General features: G+C 44.7%; 1 protein-coding gene across 1 annotated transcript in view; it reads left to right on the top strand.

Moving 5' to 3' along the window:
* TMEM2 (transmembrane protein 2) overlaps positions 1–17250 on the top strand; it is a 131665-nt gene that overhangs the window by 28466 nt on the left and 85949 nt on the right. The gene's annotated exons all lie outside the window — the stretch shown is intronic.

Raw genomic sequence — 17250 nt, 5'->3', positions numbered from 1 at the left:
TAAAAACAATTCTAGTTATTCTTCGAAAAGAGAAAGGTTGAATTGACAGAACCTTGGAATTATAGATAGAGTTATGAGTTTTTCTGCCTAAATTAAGGGACATTGTACAAAATGACTGGCCTGTACTCTTCAACATTCGTATCACATAGTTCTGAGTTAGTGAGCAGTGCTGTCAAAGTTTGTGGTCAGCTCTTTTTTTTTGTTGTTGTTGTTATTGTTGTTATACTTTAAGTTCTGGGAGACATGTGCAGAACGTGCAGGCTTGTTACATAGGTACACATGTGCCGTGGTGGTTTGCTGCACCCATCAACCCGTCATCTAGGTTTTAAGCCCCGCATGCATTAGGTATTTGTCTTAATGCTCTCCCTCCCCTTGCCCCCCACCTCCAACTGGCACCAGTGTGTGATGTTTCCTTCCCCATGTCCATGTGTTCTCATTGTTCAATTTCCACTTCTGAGTGAGAGCATGAGGTGTTTGGCTTTCTGTTCCTGCGTTAGTTTGCTTAGACTGATGTCTTCCAGCTTCATCCATGTCCCTGCAAAGGACATGAACTCATTCTTTCTTATGGCTGCGTAGTATTCCATGGTGTGTATGTGCCACATTTTCTTTATCCAGGCTATCGTTGATGGGCATTTGGGTTGGTTCCAAGTCTTTGTTGTTGTAAATACTGCTGCAATAAACATACAAAAACACACATTTAAAAAAAAATCTTTTTTCTTTTTTTCCCAAACAACTATGGGGATTAAAAATATTTTTCTTTATGTAACATCATTAACGTTCCTAATATACTTTGGATATTTGTCCCCTCCAAATCTCATGTTGAAATTTGATCCTCAATTTTGGATCACGGGGGCAGATCTCTCATGAAGGGGCTTTGTGCCACCCTCATGGGGGCAATGAGTAACTTTTCCCTCTATTAGTTCCTCTGAGACATGATTTCTAAAGACAGCCTGGCACCTGCCTTCCCTCTCTCTTGCTCCGTCACCTTCCACCATGAATGAAAACTGCCTGAGGTCCTCACCAGAAGCAGATGCTCGATGCCATGCGTCTTGTACAGCCTCTAGAAACACGAGCCAAATAAACCTCTTTTCTTTATAAATTACCCAGCCTTGGGTATTCTTTTGTAGCAACCCAAAATGAACTACAACAATAGCTAACAAGATTAACAATAATTCCTTAAATCATCTGATTCCTTGTCCGTATTGAAATTTCTTTGTTTGATCCCAAATATGTCTTCCATTGATCCACTCAAATAAAGATCCAGTCAAAGACTACATGTTGCACTTGATTCTTGGGCATTTTAAGTCTCTCATGGTCTGAAACAGTCCCCTTCCTTGCTCTGGCCTTTAACTATTTTCCTCTTGTGACCAGCAAATAATCTGTGGTGACAGAGTGGGGAGGGTGTCAATACAAAGTCTGACTAAGGCTGAGTCTTTGTATATAACATGGGCTAATCATAAAAAAAATTTTACTTGTTTATTTATTTATTTGTTTATTTTTGAGACAGAGTCTCGCTCTGTCACCCAGGCTGGAGTGCAGTGGTGCGATCTCGGCTCACTGCAACCTCCACCTGCCAGGTTCTAGCGATTCTTGTGCCTCAGCCTCCCAAGTAGCCGGGATTACAGGCATGTGCCACCATGCCTGGCTAATTTTCTTTTTTATGTTTTTAGTAGAGATGGGGTTTTGCCATGTTGGCCACAGTGGTCTCGAACTCCTGGCTTCAAGTAGTCCACACACCTTGGCCTCCCAAAGTGCTGGGATTACAGGCATGAACCACTGCACCCAGTCAAAAAATGTTTTATTTAAAAGCCACCGATGTTTGTCTTTCCTAGAAACAGACTGAATATGAACATGGAAGTCAGCATTATTTTTATTATTTTCTCCAGCAGAATGACTTTACCGCTTTCAACTTGAGGTTAGCACGAGATATTACATCTAAATACTCCCGAAGGCAGAATGGAGCAAGAGAAGAAAAGTCCTCTTAGGACCTCATAATCCTCTTGTTCCCCTCAAAATCCAAACCCCAAATCTAAATCGGTGATACTAACTTTTAAAAGCAAAGCTGCAAATAGGTGATGTGGGTCCCCTCTCCCTCCCCTGCTCCAAACAACTTGAGCCTTGTGTAAGCAGCTGCCAGACTTAACCCGGGGCAAGGAAGAGCACGCAGCAGGTCAGGACGGTGTGTGACATGCTGGCACAAACACCCGTTGTCCCACCTCCGCCCTTTCCACCCTCCCTGCGTCAGCGCCCTGCAGCACATGCTGTGAGCAACTGTGCTGCTGACAGTGTTATTTCCTGTCACGAAATGAAATGTGTAAATGAAAGTACAAAAGAATGGAGGGATGACTGGTGGCCCTGTCACACTGGTGACACCTAGGGCCTGGCTATAGGAAACATGTCTGGCTGGCTGCCCCGCCTCCTCACGCCAGCGCTTTTCCCAGCCTGAGCAGCTCCATTGCTGAGTGAGGTACTGTCCAGGCTTGGAAGATTCTGCTCCTTTGGCCACTCCAGGTGTGGACATCTCTTGCCTCCTGTTTTACATTTGTTTTTCAGTCTGTCACAGTTGAATCCCTTTAGCTGTTCACACTGTAGTGAGATTATGGGCCCGTGGATCTCTGTGCTGGAAGGGACATCATTGGCACCAGCACCCACCCAACAATAGTGGAATGTCCTTGTCACTATTGCTTATATGTAGTTGGTGAAGTGGTTAAGAGCTAAGACCCTTGGTTCAAATTCCTGGCACCTACTGGCTGTATAATCTTACACAAATTACTTAGTCACTTTCAGTTTCCTCATCTGTAAAATGTGTGGATTGTCAGGATGAATACCTATCTGTAAAACATACACAGCAGTGCCGAGCTCATAGCAAGCATTCTGTAAGTGTTGCTATTTGCATGTACCTGCCCAATCTCTTCATAAACACATCCAGGGATGTGAAGCTCATCAAGCTACCTTTACAAGGAAGCAAGCTCATAGAACAAGACATTTAATCTTTGGTCAATTCCAACAATCAGATACAGCTCCTTAGAGTGTGTAATTATTATAGGGAAAGAAGGAAATGTGTTGCCAAAAATATACTGGGCCTTGTGGAAGAATTTTGGCTACCTTCTTGTAACCTTGTGGAATTACTTATTCCCATTTTATCGATTTGCATGTGGCAAAACTGAAGCACAGAGGATTTGGGAAATTTGTCCAGAGTCAAACAATGAGTAGATGGTTGAGTCAGGATTTGAACTTGGCCTTCTTAGAATCTAGTATCTTCAAATATTGGAAGATAGTAGTCATTTTCCAATTGAGACTAGCTTTTCAGAGTGGTTGGCACATAATAAGTTATCAAATGATAGATATTGTGATCTGTTTGTTTTGTTTTTTGAGACAGGGTCTTGCTCTGTCACCCAGGCTGGAGTGTGGTGGCTTACTGTAGCCTCGACTTCCCAAGCTCAAGGGATCCTCTCACTTCAGCCTCCTGAGTAACTGGGACCCGGCGTATGCCACCACGCAAAGCAAATTTTTATATTTTTTTGTAGAGGTGGGGTTTTACCATGTTGCACAGGCAGGCTGGTTTTGAACGTCGGGTGACCTGCCTCGGCCTTCCAAAGTGTTAGGATTACTGGCGTGAGCCACCATGCCTGGCCATGATTGTTAGTTTCTACAATACTTTATATGTTGTCAAGGCCCTTTTGAACCATCCCTTCCTGCATTTAATATGCATTTATTCAAACCGTCCATCAGATGCTTGGCTTAGCCTCTTCTTGGACATGGCTAGGATGAAGTGCTCCTGAGGCAGCCTGTTTCATTTTGGATAGCTCTTATAATTTGCTTTATTCATGTATTTACTCAATGAGTATCTAATGAGAGCTGAGATCTCAGTGAGTCAAGCACTGAGTTATACACTGGGGATACAATGGAAAATGAAAACAGCAAATTCTTCAAAAGACTGAAGCATATTTTGCATAGATTGATCTTCCACCTACTGCTATCACTTCTGCCCTCTGAAGCAACAGAAATAAAAGGTTAATTGCTGCTCCCCACAATAGCTCTTTATATATTTGAAGATGATTTTTCAGTTTCCTGTGTGACTAAGATTTTTTTTTTTCTCTCCAGGCTTTCCTTGTAACAGTAGTATTTTCTTTAATTTTCTTTAATACTGCAGATGATCCAAAGGTGATAAAACAAAATAGGTCTGTCTTACTTTCTCTGAGACTCTGTTTTCTTATCTGTGAAATGAGGATAATTATACCCAACAGATGATATTGTGTTACTCGTCTGAAACAGAGTAAACATGTCTGTACATTAGTGTACATTAATGACATTAAATAGCTTTAATTGTATGCATACGTGTACTACGTATTCTTATACATGGGTCAGATTGACTAATTTACTGCATAACCACTCTGTAAGGGTAGATAATGAATATTCTTATTTTACAGAGAAGACAATGAAAGTACAGAGAGGTTAAGTGACTTCTCCCAGAGCTGAAACTGGATCTGAGATAGCATGGCTTGAGAACACTGGTTGAAAGTCATTTTTATACTAGAAGGGGCTGAATGAGGGAGAAGAGTCAAGTGTTCAAAAGGTAATAGGTAACTTAAAGTCTGAACTTGGAGTCTCATCTTTCACTGGTGGTATGTGTCAGCTACTATTTTAAATAATTACCTACAGTTTGAAATTCAGTCTGTCAGATTCAGTCTGCATATCTGGCCTCAAACGGGGCTTCCTTCTTCCCTGTTTGCAGCACCCAGTCCATGTAGCTCCTGCCTCCCATGTTGTGGCTCTCTTTAGATCCCAATGTACAGTTCCTGGCAGAGAATATTAGTATTTTTTTCTTGACACATCATTTGTTTGTTTCTTACACTGCTTCAAGTTACAGCTTACAAACATATCTTTTCACTTAAGTGTGGTTTTCTTGGTATAGTTTGGTGTTTAGCTATTTACCACTCTAAATTTGTCTGTTAAACAGGGAAAGCATAGTTTCAACTCAAATCATAAACAAAGGGATAATGTTTTTTTCTTTTTTCTTTTCTTTTTTGAGATGGAGTATCTTTCTGTCACCCAGGCTGGAGTACAGTGGTGCAATCTCAGCTCACTGCAGCCTCCACCTCCCAGGTTCAAGTGATTCTCCTGCTCTAGCCTCTTGAGTTGCTGGGATTACATGCCACAGTTCCTGGCTAATTTCTGTATTTTTAGTAGAGACAGGGTTTCACCATGTTGGCCAGGCTGGTCTCGAACTCCTGATCTCAAGTGATCCACCCACCTCAGCCACCCAAAGTGCTGGGATTACAGGTGTGAGCCACCATGCCCGGCTGATAACTTTCTTAATACATATAGAGCTTTTACAAACCAATGAGAAAAGAACAACAGCTATGCAGAAAAATGAGCAAAGAATATGAACAGATACGTCATAGGTAAGGAACTACAAATGACTCTTGTAAAGAGACACCGTCAATTATTACTGGAGAAACACATGTTGAAATTATTATATCACTTCTTCCTATGACAAAGATAGATATTTGTCGATATTTATTTCTGTATATGTGTACACCTGGTTATATTTACTGCTGGTGAGGCAATAGGAACATATATATTGTCATGTATTGCTCTTGGGAAAATACATTGGTATAACGTCTGTGGAAGACTGACAATCACCTATCAAAATCTTTTTTTTGGTCAGAGTCTCTCGACCTTGGCTCTTGACATTTTGGACCAGATAGCCCTTCATCCTGTGCACTGAAGGATGTTTAGCAGCATGCTTTGCCTCTACCCACTAGATGCCAGCATCCCTCCCCCAGAGTGTGAAATTAAAATTACTCTAGACATTGCTAAATATACTCTGGAGGACAAAATCACCTCCATTTAAGAAGATGGACTGGGGCCGGGCACAGTGACTCACACCTGTAATCCCAACACTTTGGGAGGCCTAGGTGGGCAAATCACTTAAGGTCAGGAGTTTGAGACCAGTGTGGCCAACATGGTGAAACCCTGTCTCTACTAAAACTACAAAAATCAGCTGGGTGTGGTGGCATGTGCCTGTAATCCCAGCTACTTGGAAGGCTGAGACAGGAGATTTGTTTCAACCTAGGAGGCAGAGGTTTCAGTGAGCTGAGATCGCGCCACTACACTCCAGCCTAGGTGACAGAGCGAGACTACATTTCAAAAAATAGAAGAAGGCGGGTTGAGATTTTTTATTGCTGCATACAAATCACTCCAAACTTAGTGGTTTTAAATAACCACTCTTTTATTTGCTTATATTCTGAAATCTGCACGGGGCTCAGCTGAGCATATCCTCTGCTGTTCTTGCCAGTGGTCGGTCAAATGGCTACATTTATTGGTGGGACAAATGGGGCTAAACTCAGCTGGGATCTTGAGATGGCTGGCTCTTCTCTCTCTGGTGTCTCTGGTCCTCTTTTCCCACACATGGCCTCTCAGTATAGGAAAAATTGAAGGCACAACGCTGTCTCCCTGTGGTCTCTTCAGCAGGTTAGCTGGCTTTAGCATGACAACCCAGGGCTTCCAAGGACACAACAATGAAAGCTGTCTGGACCTCTTAAAGTCGTTGCTGATTTTTAACTAAGTGATTTTTCTTTTTTTTTTTTCTTTTTTCTTTTTTTTGAGACGGAGTCTCGCTCTGTCGCCCAGGCTGGAGTGCAGTGGCCGGATCTCAGCTCACTGCAAGCTCCGCCTCCCGGGTTCACGCCATTCTCCTGCCTCAGCCTCCCGAGTAGCTGGGACTACAGGCGCCCGCCACCTCGCCCGGCTAGTTTTTTGTATTTTTTTAGTAGAGACGGGGTTTCACTGTGTTAGCCAGGGTGGTCTCGATCTCCTGACCTTGTGATCCGCCCATCTCGGCCTCCCAAAGTGCTGGGATTACAGGCTTGAGCCACCGCGCCCGGCCACTAAGTGATTTTTCTGTGTTTCTGTATAAAGTGAGGAGTCTGTCCGGAAAATTACTGGATCTTTATAACTTCTTTTGTTTTATTGTGGTATCTGGATAAGGGTAGCTCAAGCAGAAATTATGCAAAAAGTTTGCCATTGGCATCTGCTGGATCCACAGTGTTTCAAGCCTTGATTCCCTGGTCCTGAAACCTTAACCTGCCCTGATCCTTCCTTTTCTTTTTTCTTGAGACAGGGTCTTGCTCTGTCACCCAGGCTAGAGTGTGGTGGTGCGATCATGGCCTCATTGCAGCCTCAACCTCTGGAGGATCAGGTGATCCTCCCACCTCAGCCTCTTGAGTAGCTGGGATTACAGGTATGTAACCCCACACCTGGCTAATTTTTTGTATTTTTTTGTAGAAATCTCTCCATGTTGCCCAGGCTGGTTTCAAACTTGTGGGCTCAAGTCATCTGCCCACCTCTGCCTACCAGAATGCTAGGATTACAGGGATGAGCCTGCACCCTGCCAAGTCTCTCTTTTCTCATCATCATAACTTATCTCACTTTTTAAATTCCTGTCCTCAAGGTCAAAATTCTTTAGATGTTAGCTTAACTATCACTTTCTTGGAGATGTCTTTCCTGACCACGTCACCGTAAATAAGCTTTTTCACAATACTGCTCCAACAGCTGTGCAAGTGCTTTTGAAGCCCGTGCTTACATCACCCTTCTGATGTTTCAGTCACAAGGCCAAGTTCAGAGTCAATGTAGGAGAGGATCTTACTAGAATGTAAATATTGGGAAATGTGACTTATGGAAGGCCATCGGTGTAGCTTCTATCCCACTTACTACTCATAATTTTGTTTATTTCCCTTATTACCATCCGTATAATCATGTGTTATTTTATTTTATTTTTTTCTTGGCTCACTGCAACTTCCACCTCCTGAGTTAAAGCGATTCTTCTGTCTCAACCTCCTGAGTAGCTGGGACTGCAGACACGTGCCACCGTAACTGGCTAATTTTTTATTTTTAGTAGAGATGGGGTTTCACCATGCTGGCCACACTGGTCTCAAACTCCTGATCTCAGGTGATTCGCCCACCTCGGCCTCCCAAAGTGCTGGGATTACAGGCGTGAACCACTGCGCCGGCCATGTTATTGTGTTACTGGTTTATTTGCCAGTTTCCTTTTATTAGGGGTACAAACCCCTACTAAAGTGTAGGGGCTTTGCTGCCTTATTCAGCTTCCAGAATCTATCAGCGTTTGTTACATAAGACAACAATAATTATTTGTTGAATAAATAATTGAGTTCTGAGTTTTCTAAGCTGTGTTTAGCTCATCTACAAAAGACCCTGTGTTAAGACAATAGTGGAAAGGGTGGACATTCCTTCCCTTCTTTTTAAAGCACCATGTGTATTTTCACAATAGTTTTCTGAAAACAATGCCCCAATTTAATCATGTAGAAAATTCTTCTATCCAAATGGACTATAAAATCAGATTTTTCTACTTTTGTCACGAATGGCATTTTTCCATTGTATTCTTGAAAACAAAAAGTAGTTGATGATTTTTGTTAGTTTGTTTACATTATTTCAAGTAATTTTTTTCCAGCTTTATTGAGGTATAATTGACAAAAGTTGTGTGTTCAAGGATACAATGTGATGATTTGATATATTGTATACATTTTGAAATGATTACCACAATCAAATAATCAACGTATCTGTCATATATGTCATAATCCAGTAATCCTGTTTATCTTTCAAAATAGTCTCATGTTCATCCCTTACTTTTTAAAAATTTTAGAGACTGGGTCTTGCTCTGTTGCCCAGGCTGGAGTGCCATGGTGCTGTCACAGCTCACTGCAACTTTGAACTCCTGGGCTCAGCCTCTCAAGTAGCTAGGACTACAGGTGTGCACCACCACACCTGGCTAATTTTTTATAGAGTCAGGGTCTTGCTTTGTTGTCCAGGTTGGTCTTGAACTCCTGGCCTCAAGTGATCCTCAGTGTTGACCTCCCAAAGTGCTGGGATTACAGGTGTGAGCCACTGTGCCCAGCTCATGTTCATTTCTTTAGAGAGAAGTGTAGAAATACCTAAAAAAGATTTGTGGAATTAAGTTGGACTGATGATAACTTTTGACATGTTGTTAACTGTGTATTTTCAAATCCATGATGAGCTCAAGTTTCCTAAAGAGCTCCTTTGTCATCCAGGTGGCCCGGAGGCTTCGCAGGGATTTGTTTATTTTTTCTTGTACTTTAGTAAGTTTTTAATAATAACTATGGAAAATTTAGAGAGCTTTGATATAATATGCTTTGGGGGAATTTTGACAGCTATATATTTATGCAAGTAAGGTACTCCTAATCTTGCTTTTCCTTTCTGATTATGTGCCTTTGAAGGTTACACAGGGTCCTTAGTCTTTCTAGGCAGAACAGGTTTATACTTCTTTGCTGGTTGTCTGGAAGGAACAGGAAGGAAGAGATAAAACCCCAGGGATAATGCATGATTTTAGGATGTTGGTATTATATAAATTAAAGTCTATATTCATAACCAGCTTTCTCAATTCTTACACAAATTCACTGTATAAACTCTTCTGGTACATATCTGTATGTGAATATAATGAAAACACACTACATTTCTTGTGTGTATTTCTTCAGTTTACACAGATCATGTAATCCCTATCCAGCAAATTTATAAGATATTAGTGGTAATACTGCATATATTGTAGACATGCTTTGAGCAAATCTTTTTTTTTTTTTAGACAGTCTTGCTCTACCCAGTCTGGAGGACAGTGGCACCATCATGGTGCACTGAAGCCTTGAACTCTGAGCTCAAGCAGTTCTCCCACATCACCCTCCTGAGTGCCTGGGACTACAGGCATGCACCAACACATTTGACCCAGAAAAACTTTTTTTTTTTTGAGGCAAAGTTTCACTCTTGTTGCCCAGGCTGAAGTGCAATGGTGTGATCTCGGCTCACTGTAACGTCCACCTCCCAGGTTCAAGTGATTCTCCTGCCTCAGCCTCCTGAGTAGCTGGGTTACAGGTGTGTGCCACTACGCTCAGCAAATTTTTGTATTTTTAGCAGAGATGGGGTTTCACCATGTTGGCCAGGCTGATCTTGAACTCCTGACCTCAGGTGATCCACTGGCCTTGGCCTCCCAAAGTGCTGGGATTACAGGTGTGAGCCACCATACCTGACCTCAACACAGGAAATCTTAATCTACAATAAGTACGGAAGCAATTTCATTCTAGCTAAGTGACTTCAGGGAACTCATTTCTCTTTTCAGAGACAGTGTCCTCAATTGTGACATGAGAATTAGGGAAATGTTTTTGGGTCTAGGTGCTAGCAGCAAAGTACAACCACTTATATAAAGACGGCTACAAAGGGCCCTCCACCCCCCAAAAAAATACCAAATGTATATAACTTACTATGCAACAGTGAAATTTGTGCCAATTTTGAAGATGTTAGATGGGAATCAGGATGGGACATCACTTTTTTCCAGAAAATGAAATCATGTTTTTGAATGAGAAAAACAAAAGTTTAATTCCCATAGATTTAATAGAAATTAAAATAAAATAATCACATGTTTTTCCCTTCTCTGAAAAGACTGCATCAGCAGTTTGGCTATACTGGATCAGAATTGCTTACATCATAATTTAAAGCAAGTGTCCAGAGAGTTTCACAGGAAACATGCAGCCTTCATTGCGAGCCTATGAAGTGTGAGAATGAGGCTGGTTAGATGGAAGCAAATAAAGAAAGCACAGGTGGTTTTGTAGACATGCAGCTGTTACCACAGCAAAGAAAGGTCACACTAACATTCTGTAATATTATTGCACTGGGTCAACAGGGGGAAAATTCTTCTAAGACTTTTAATTAAGGTTTGGATGGCAAACAGTGTATCAACACCTTACTAGTGAGGCATTAGTCACCTGGAGAATCATTTCTACATCCATACACTGAGTGCAAAAAGAGCAAATATGAACAGAAAAACATGATTTAAAGATGACCTAGGCAGGGCATGATGGCTCACCCCTGTAATCCTAACCCTTTGAGAGGCTGAGGCAGGTGGATTGCTTGAGACCAGGCATTGGAGACCAGCCTGGGCAACACGGTGAAACCCCGTCTCTACTAAAAATACAAAAAATTAGCTGGGCATGGTGGCGGGAGCCTGTAATCCCAGGTTATTTGGGAGGCTGAGGCACGAGAATCACTTGAACCCGGGAGGTAGAGGTTGCAGTGAGTTGAGAGCATGCCATTGAACTCCAGCCTGGGCAATAAGAGCGAAATTCTGTCTCTTAAAAAAAAAAAAAAAAATTAGCCAGGTGTGGTGGTGCACACCTGTAGCCCCAGCTACTTGGGAGGCTGAGGTAGGAGGATCAAGCCATAGTCCCAGATACTAGGGAGACTAAGGTGGGAGGACCACTTGAGCCTGGGAGGTTGAAGCTGCAGTGAGCTGTGATTGTGCCACTGCACTGTAGCCTGGGTGACAGAGCAAGATCCTGTCTCAAAAACAAAACAAAACAAAACAATACAAAACACTATCTGTGGCCGGGCACGGTGGCTCAAGCCTGTAATCCCAGCACTTTGGGAGGCCGAGACGGGTGGATCACGAGGTCAGGAGATCGAGACCATCCCTAACACGGTGAACCCCCGTCTCTACTAAAAAAATACAAAAAACTAGCCGGGCGAGGTGGCGGGCGCCTGTAGTCCCAGCTACTCGGGAGGCTGAGGCAGGAGAATGGCGTGAACCTGGGAGGCGGAGCTTGCAGTGAGCTGAGGTCCGGCCACTGCACTCTTCTTGGCTAATTTGTTTTGAGGTTAGAATAAAGAAAAAAAAAAAACAACAACAACAAAAAATAAAATAAAATAAAATAAAAAATAAAAAACAAAACACTATCTGTTCTGGCCCTCACAGAATGAAACAGTTTGAAGGAATTAATTTCTAATCGCCTGGGGGAAAACAGAAAGGGGAAGAGTGGTGATGGTGAAGTGAGGTTCTGTCTTAGTTTGGAGCTGGAGAGTGCAAAGCAAGCAGAAACCTGGAGCTGTGGAACACAGAGGTGCACAGACTCTTTCCATATCACGGTGTTTGGTCCCCTCCTCTCTCCTATCCTCCGCTGACTCTTTTGTTGCCCACTCGGGGCAGTATCACTCATCAAACGCTGTGTTAGGCCCCGAGGATTTGAAGTTGAATAAGACTGTATCTTCAATCTCTAAATCTTCAGGTGCCCAGTCTACCAGCTGCAGGGAAGTAGGCAGGATGGGAAGGGCTGTGGTTAAAACCCACTAAATAACTGCAATGCAGTGTGGTCAGGGTTGCGGCAGGTGTGTGTATGGAGCCGTCAGAGCTGAGGGGAGGCCATGACAACTGGCCTTGGAATGTTTCACAGAGAAGGTGAATGTATGTGTGTGTGTGTGTGTGTGTGTGTGTGTGTATATACACATACACATATATACACGTTAGGGACATTGACCCCCCCCACACCCAGCCAGCTTCCATGGATGGATGTGGGGGGCCAGTGCCCTTAGCCCTCGTGTTGTCTAAGCATCCACAGACATTTAATATAGGGAGATGCAATGACATGTGTGGTGAGGGCCACCAGGGTACAGAAAGGAGAGGCCTGGCATTTGTTTCGAGTGTGGCTGCTGTTTCTCACCATTAAAAAGAAAGTTCCAGCTTCCTTTAGGTAGTGCTTCTTGTATTTATCTCATGGCCTTCACTTATGACCTGGACCCCAAGAGCACTCCGTTTCCTATCTCCACCTAAAGTCATTGCAAGTGTAATCTAATATAACATTCCAATTTACCCTTGCTACTTAGGAAGTTGAGGTGGGAGTATTACTTGAACTGAGGAGTTTGAGCCCACCCTGGGTAACATAGTGAGACCCTATCTCCCCTTGTACCCCCAAATTTACAATTTAGCCAATCATGGAGGGTAAAGAAGAGATGACAGGAGGCACCAATAACAGAATGCGCTGAGCATTTATGAGAAGTGCAGTGAAGCCCCTTACAGCATTGCCATAATTAATTCTTATAATAACTGCATGGGCTAGGTACTACTATTACTCTCTTTTGAAATGAAAAATGGAGGCACCTCAGAGAGGCTGAGCATTTGGTTGTACTAGTGAGCTAAGGCACGTGATCCGACTAAAGAGTCTCAGGTCTTAGTCAGTGTATTATCCTGTGTGAATGCACAGTTACAACCAGGAAAAAATGCAACATGTGGGCATCCCCCTCACTCTGGGGCTTTCTCTCCTTATTTGGAAGGAGTAGCACAGTGGTGAGTATGTCACATACATGTAAGTGGGTGTGTTAATCTGTTCTCGCATTGACAAAAGAGGTTTAATTGACCTCGGTTCTGCAGCCTGTACAGAAAGCATGATGCTGGCGTCTGCTCAGTTTCTGAGGAGGCCTCAGGAAACTTACAATCATGCAGGGAGGGAGGGCGGGGGCAAAGCGGGAGCAGGCACGTTACATGGCCAGAGCAGGAGCAAGAGAGCGAGCGGGGAGGTGCCACACTTTTAAATGACCAGAACTCTCGAGAACTCACTCACTATTCCGTGGACAGTACCAAGAGGATGATACTAAACCATACATGAGCAATCTGCCCCCATGATCCAGTCTCACCTCCTGTTGGTGAGGTCAGACCCCACCTCCAACACTGGGGATTACAATTCAGCATGAAATTTGGGTGGGGACACAGATCCACACAAGATCCGTGAGTGACATGGAGATGCACTGCCCAGATTTGCTTGCAAAGAAGGACTTGCTGCCCAGCTCTGGGTGCTGTCAGCAGCTGGCCTTTTTGGAGACTACGTCAGCTGCAGGGTCGCCTTGACCAAGGTCATGTCACTTCCCAGGATGGATGACATCCAATGACTGATTCAAGAGGGTATCTAATGGTCCAGTCATTTAGGCTCAATAATTCCAATGGGCCATGTCTCAGATCCCCCAGTGGGATCAATGAAGGTTGTTGGGTGTACACTGCAGCCCAGCTCCTCCCTTTGCCCATGCTGCTTCCTGCCCATCCCCCACAGGTGAAAACATCCTGTCACTATCTCAGAGCCTGCTTCTCTGAGAACTCAATCTGTGACATCAGTCCCATTGATCAGAGAAGGCTGTGTCTTACTTTGTTGGTTTCCTTCATAACTTCTGTTCACATCAGTTTCCTTTGATTTTTTTTTTTTTTTAGATGGAGTGGCTCTCTGTCACCCAGGCTGGAGTGCAATGGTGAGGTCTTGGCTCGCTTCAACCTCCACCTCCCAGGTTCAAGCAATTCTCCTGCCTCAGCCTCCCAAGTAGCTGGGACTACAGGCGTGTGCCACCCTGCTAGGCTAATTTTTGTATTATTAGTAGAGGTGGGGTTTCACTATGCTGGCCAGGCTGGTCTTGAACTCCTGACCTCAGGCGATCTGCCCGCCTCGGCCTCCCAAAGTGCTGGGATTACAGGCTTGAGCCACCGCGCCCGGCCTGTCCTTTGATTTTTTTATGTTCCAGATAAATATCTAATTTACACAATTCTCAAAGATAGGCCACCCAGAGATTCAATCCCCCTACCCTTTTTTTTAGTTAATAGACTATTTTTTAGAGCAGTTTTAGGTTCACAACAAAATTGAGCAGCACATATAAAGAGATCCCCTATACCCCTGCTCCCCACTAGCCCACCTCACTATCAACATCCATTTCCCTTGGTTTGGGCAATAAATATGGATTGTGGAAATAAATAAGCCCTTTTTAAAACCAAAAATTTTATTAGACTAATGTACATAAATTTTTAATTGCTTTTTTTTGTTTGTTTGTTTGAGACGGAGTCTTGCTCTGTCGCCCAGGCTGGAGTGCAAGGAGCAATCTCGGCTCACTGCAAGCTCCGCCTCCTGGGTTCCCGCCATTCTGCCTCAGCCTCCTGAGTAGCTGGGTTACAGGCGTGTGCCACTACGCCCAGCTAATTTTTTGTATTTTTTAGTAGAGACGAGGTTTCACCGTGTTAGCCAGGATGGTCTCAATCTTCTGACCTTGTGATCTGCCTGCCTCAGCCTCCCAAAGTGCTGGGATTACAGGCGTGAGCCCCTGCGCCCGGTCTAATTGCTATTTTTAACATTTGAATGGTATGCAGACTTGATTCCAAGAAGTTCTTACTGTGTGGCCTTGGACAGACCCTTTAAATTTTCAAGTCCTACTGTCCCATCTTTAAAACGGAAATAATAATTATTGGGAAGATTTAATTAGACAACATATCCCATAACATATCCTAACTCCAAGCAAAGTGCCTAGCACTTAATAAGGATTCAAAAAATTGATACTTGTAATATAAAGTTGGCCTAGCACAGGCCTCCTGTGCTGCAACATATCACCCAAAGTCGGTGTGACTTACAGCTGAAGTTTATTCTTTCACACTTCTGGAAGCAGAAGACTGAGCTCAGTTTCACTGGGCCAAAATCAAGGTGTCAGCAGGACCTTGCTCCCTTCAGAGGTTCTAGGGGAGAATCCTTGCCTCTGTGTTGGCATTCTTCGACTTGCGGAGGCATCACTTCAATCTCTGCCTCCACAGTGGCCAGCCCTCCTCTGTGTGTGCTAACCACCCCCCTTCCCCATATAAGAGTACATGTGACTGCAGTTAGGACCCATCTTGATCATCCAGAATAATCTCCACAACTCAAGAAGACCCTTAATTCAATCACATATGCGAAGGCCCTGTTTCTGTTTATATAAGGGAATATGCACAAGTTCCAGGATTTAGAATCTGTTATCTTTGGGGAGGGAACATTTTTCAGCCTAGCAAATGGGGTGACACAGTTCCTGTCTTTATTAAGCACAGTCCTCAACATTTCAACTTTGGACCATGAAAACAGTCTTTTGTCCCTTCCAGCTTGTCATTCAAAACCATCTTCCTTATTTTAAAAACCTTTCCTCCCTGTCTCTCCCAGAAGGGACAGTGGCTCCCAAAGGCAGCTGGGTGAAGTTTCTGTAAGATCTCAGCCCTAGCCCGTGTTGCTGTTTTGGAGGCATTTTTCCAAGGCTTTGATTAATTAGAGGATGCACTCTAGCTCTGTTTCCCAAATAGGTATCTACATATTCTAGATACCTCTGATTCAGTAGATTGGGCGATCTCTGGCAATCCAATTTTTTCTCAGTGCCCCAGGGGATTCTTTTTTTGTTTGTTTGTTTTTGAGACGGAGTCTCGCTCTGTCGCCCGGGCTGGAGTGCAGTGGCCGGATCTCAGCTCACTGCAAGCTCCGCCTCCCGGGTTTACGCCATTCTCCTGCCTCAGCCTCCGGAGTAGCTGGGACTACAGGCGCCCGCCACCTGGCCCGGCTAGTTCTTTGTATTTTTTAGTAGAGACGGGGTTTCACCGTGTTAGCCAGGATGGTCCCGATCTCCTGACCTCGTGATCCGCCTGTCTCGGCCTCCCAAAGTGCTGGGATCACAGGCTTGATCCACCGCGCCCGGCCCCCAGGGGATTCTTATCATCAGCCAAGATTTGGAAATGGTAATTCCTTATAGGAAGTCCTGAACTAATACCCTTGAAATAGGGGATTCCCCTTCACTGCCGGGTGTGTTAAGGTTACACGACTGAGTTTGTTGAGGGAGGAGGAATGAACAATCCTGAAAACTAAACTATCCTACCTGTACAGTATTCACTGAAAGAGTTTCCTGGAGGGAAAACTTCCGATTCCCAATTAAATCGAGGATGACCACGGCCCGGATTTGGCAGTCCTGCCGCAGTCGCTAGCTCGGGACCTCGTGGATCTGAGTGATCCAGCCTGGGCCGCGCCCTCACCCAGAGCCAGGGCTGTGAGAGCAGCTCCAGCGAGGGGGCGGGGTGGCGGCGGCAGGGCTGCTTCAGGGCCGGTGCCGGTGTCCTCAGAGCGGCGTTTTGGCACTGGGGTGGGCCGGGGCGTGGCTTTCGGCGCCACCTCTGCAAGCGGCCACCCCTCCAGAGTGGCGTGGACAGGTGGCGTGGGAAGACCTAAGTATATTTATTGCGGTCTGCGAGCGGGATGCCGGGGCTGCTCCAAGGGACCAGAAGAGCTGCCCTGTGTCCCAGAGCAGGCTGGTTCTTCTGACAGCGCTGAGAACCTGGTGCTCGCGTCTGGCCAGGTGGGGGCTGTGACTGGACCCTCAGAACACTTGTGGGAGTGTGGAAATCTCTTTACGGGTGATAGAGCTCAGAGTCTGACTCAGTCGAGGGTTGATGGGGTGCAGTCACGCTCAGCCGGGTACTTTGGGGGCGCAGTGTCAGGCTCAACCAGGGAGTGACAGGCGCAGTACCAGCCTCATCTGGGTGTGCGCGTCCGGGAAGGGAAGGAGTCTGCAGCCTCAGCGGGGTGCGCTGGCTGGGGTCCTGCCCCGCCGGCAGTGCGTTCGGGCGCTGTTCCAGCGCGCGGCAGC

Source organism: Colobus angolensis, unplaced genomic scaffold, assembly GCF_000951035.1.
Source record: "Colobus angolensis palliatus isolate OR3802 unplaced genomic scaffold, Cang.pa_1.0 Scaffold286, whole genome shotgun sequence".
NCBI classification, from domain to species: domain Eukaryota; kingdom Metazoa; phylum Chordata; class Mammalia; order Primates; family Cercopithecidae; genus Colobus; species Colobus angolensis.
This window is presented reverse-complemented; position numbering and strand designations above follow the sequence as displayed.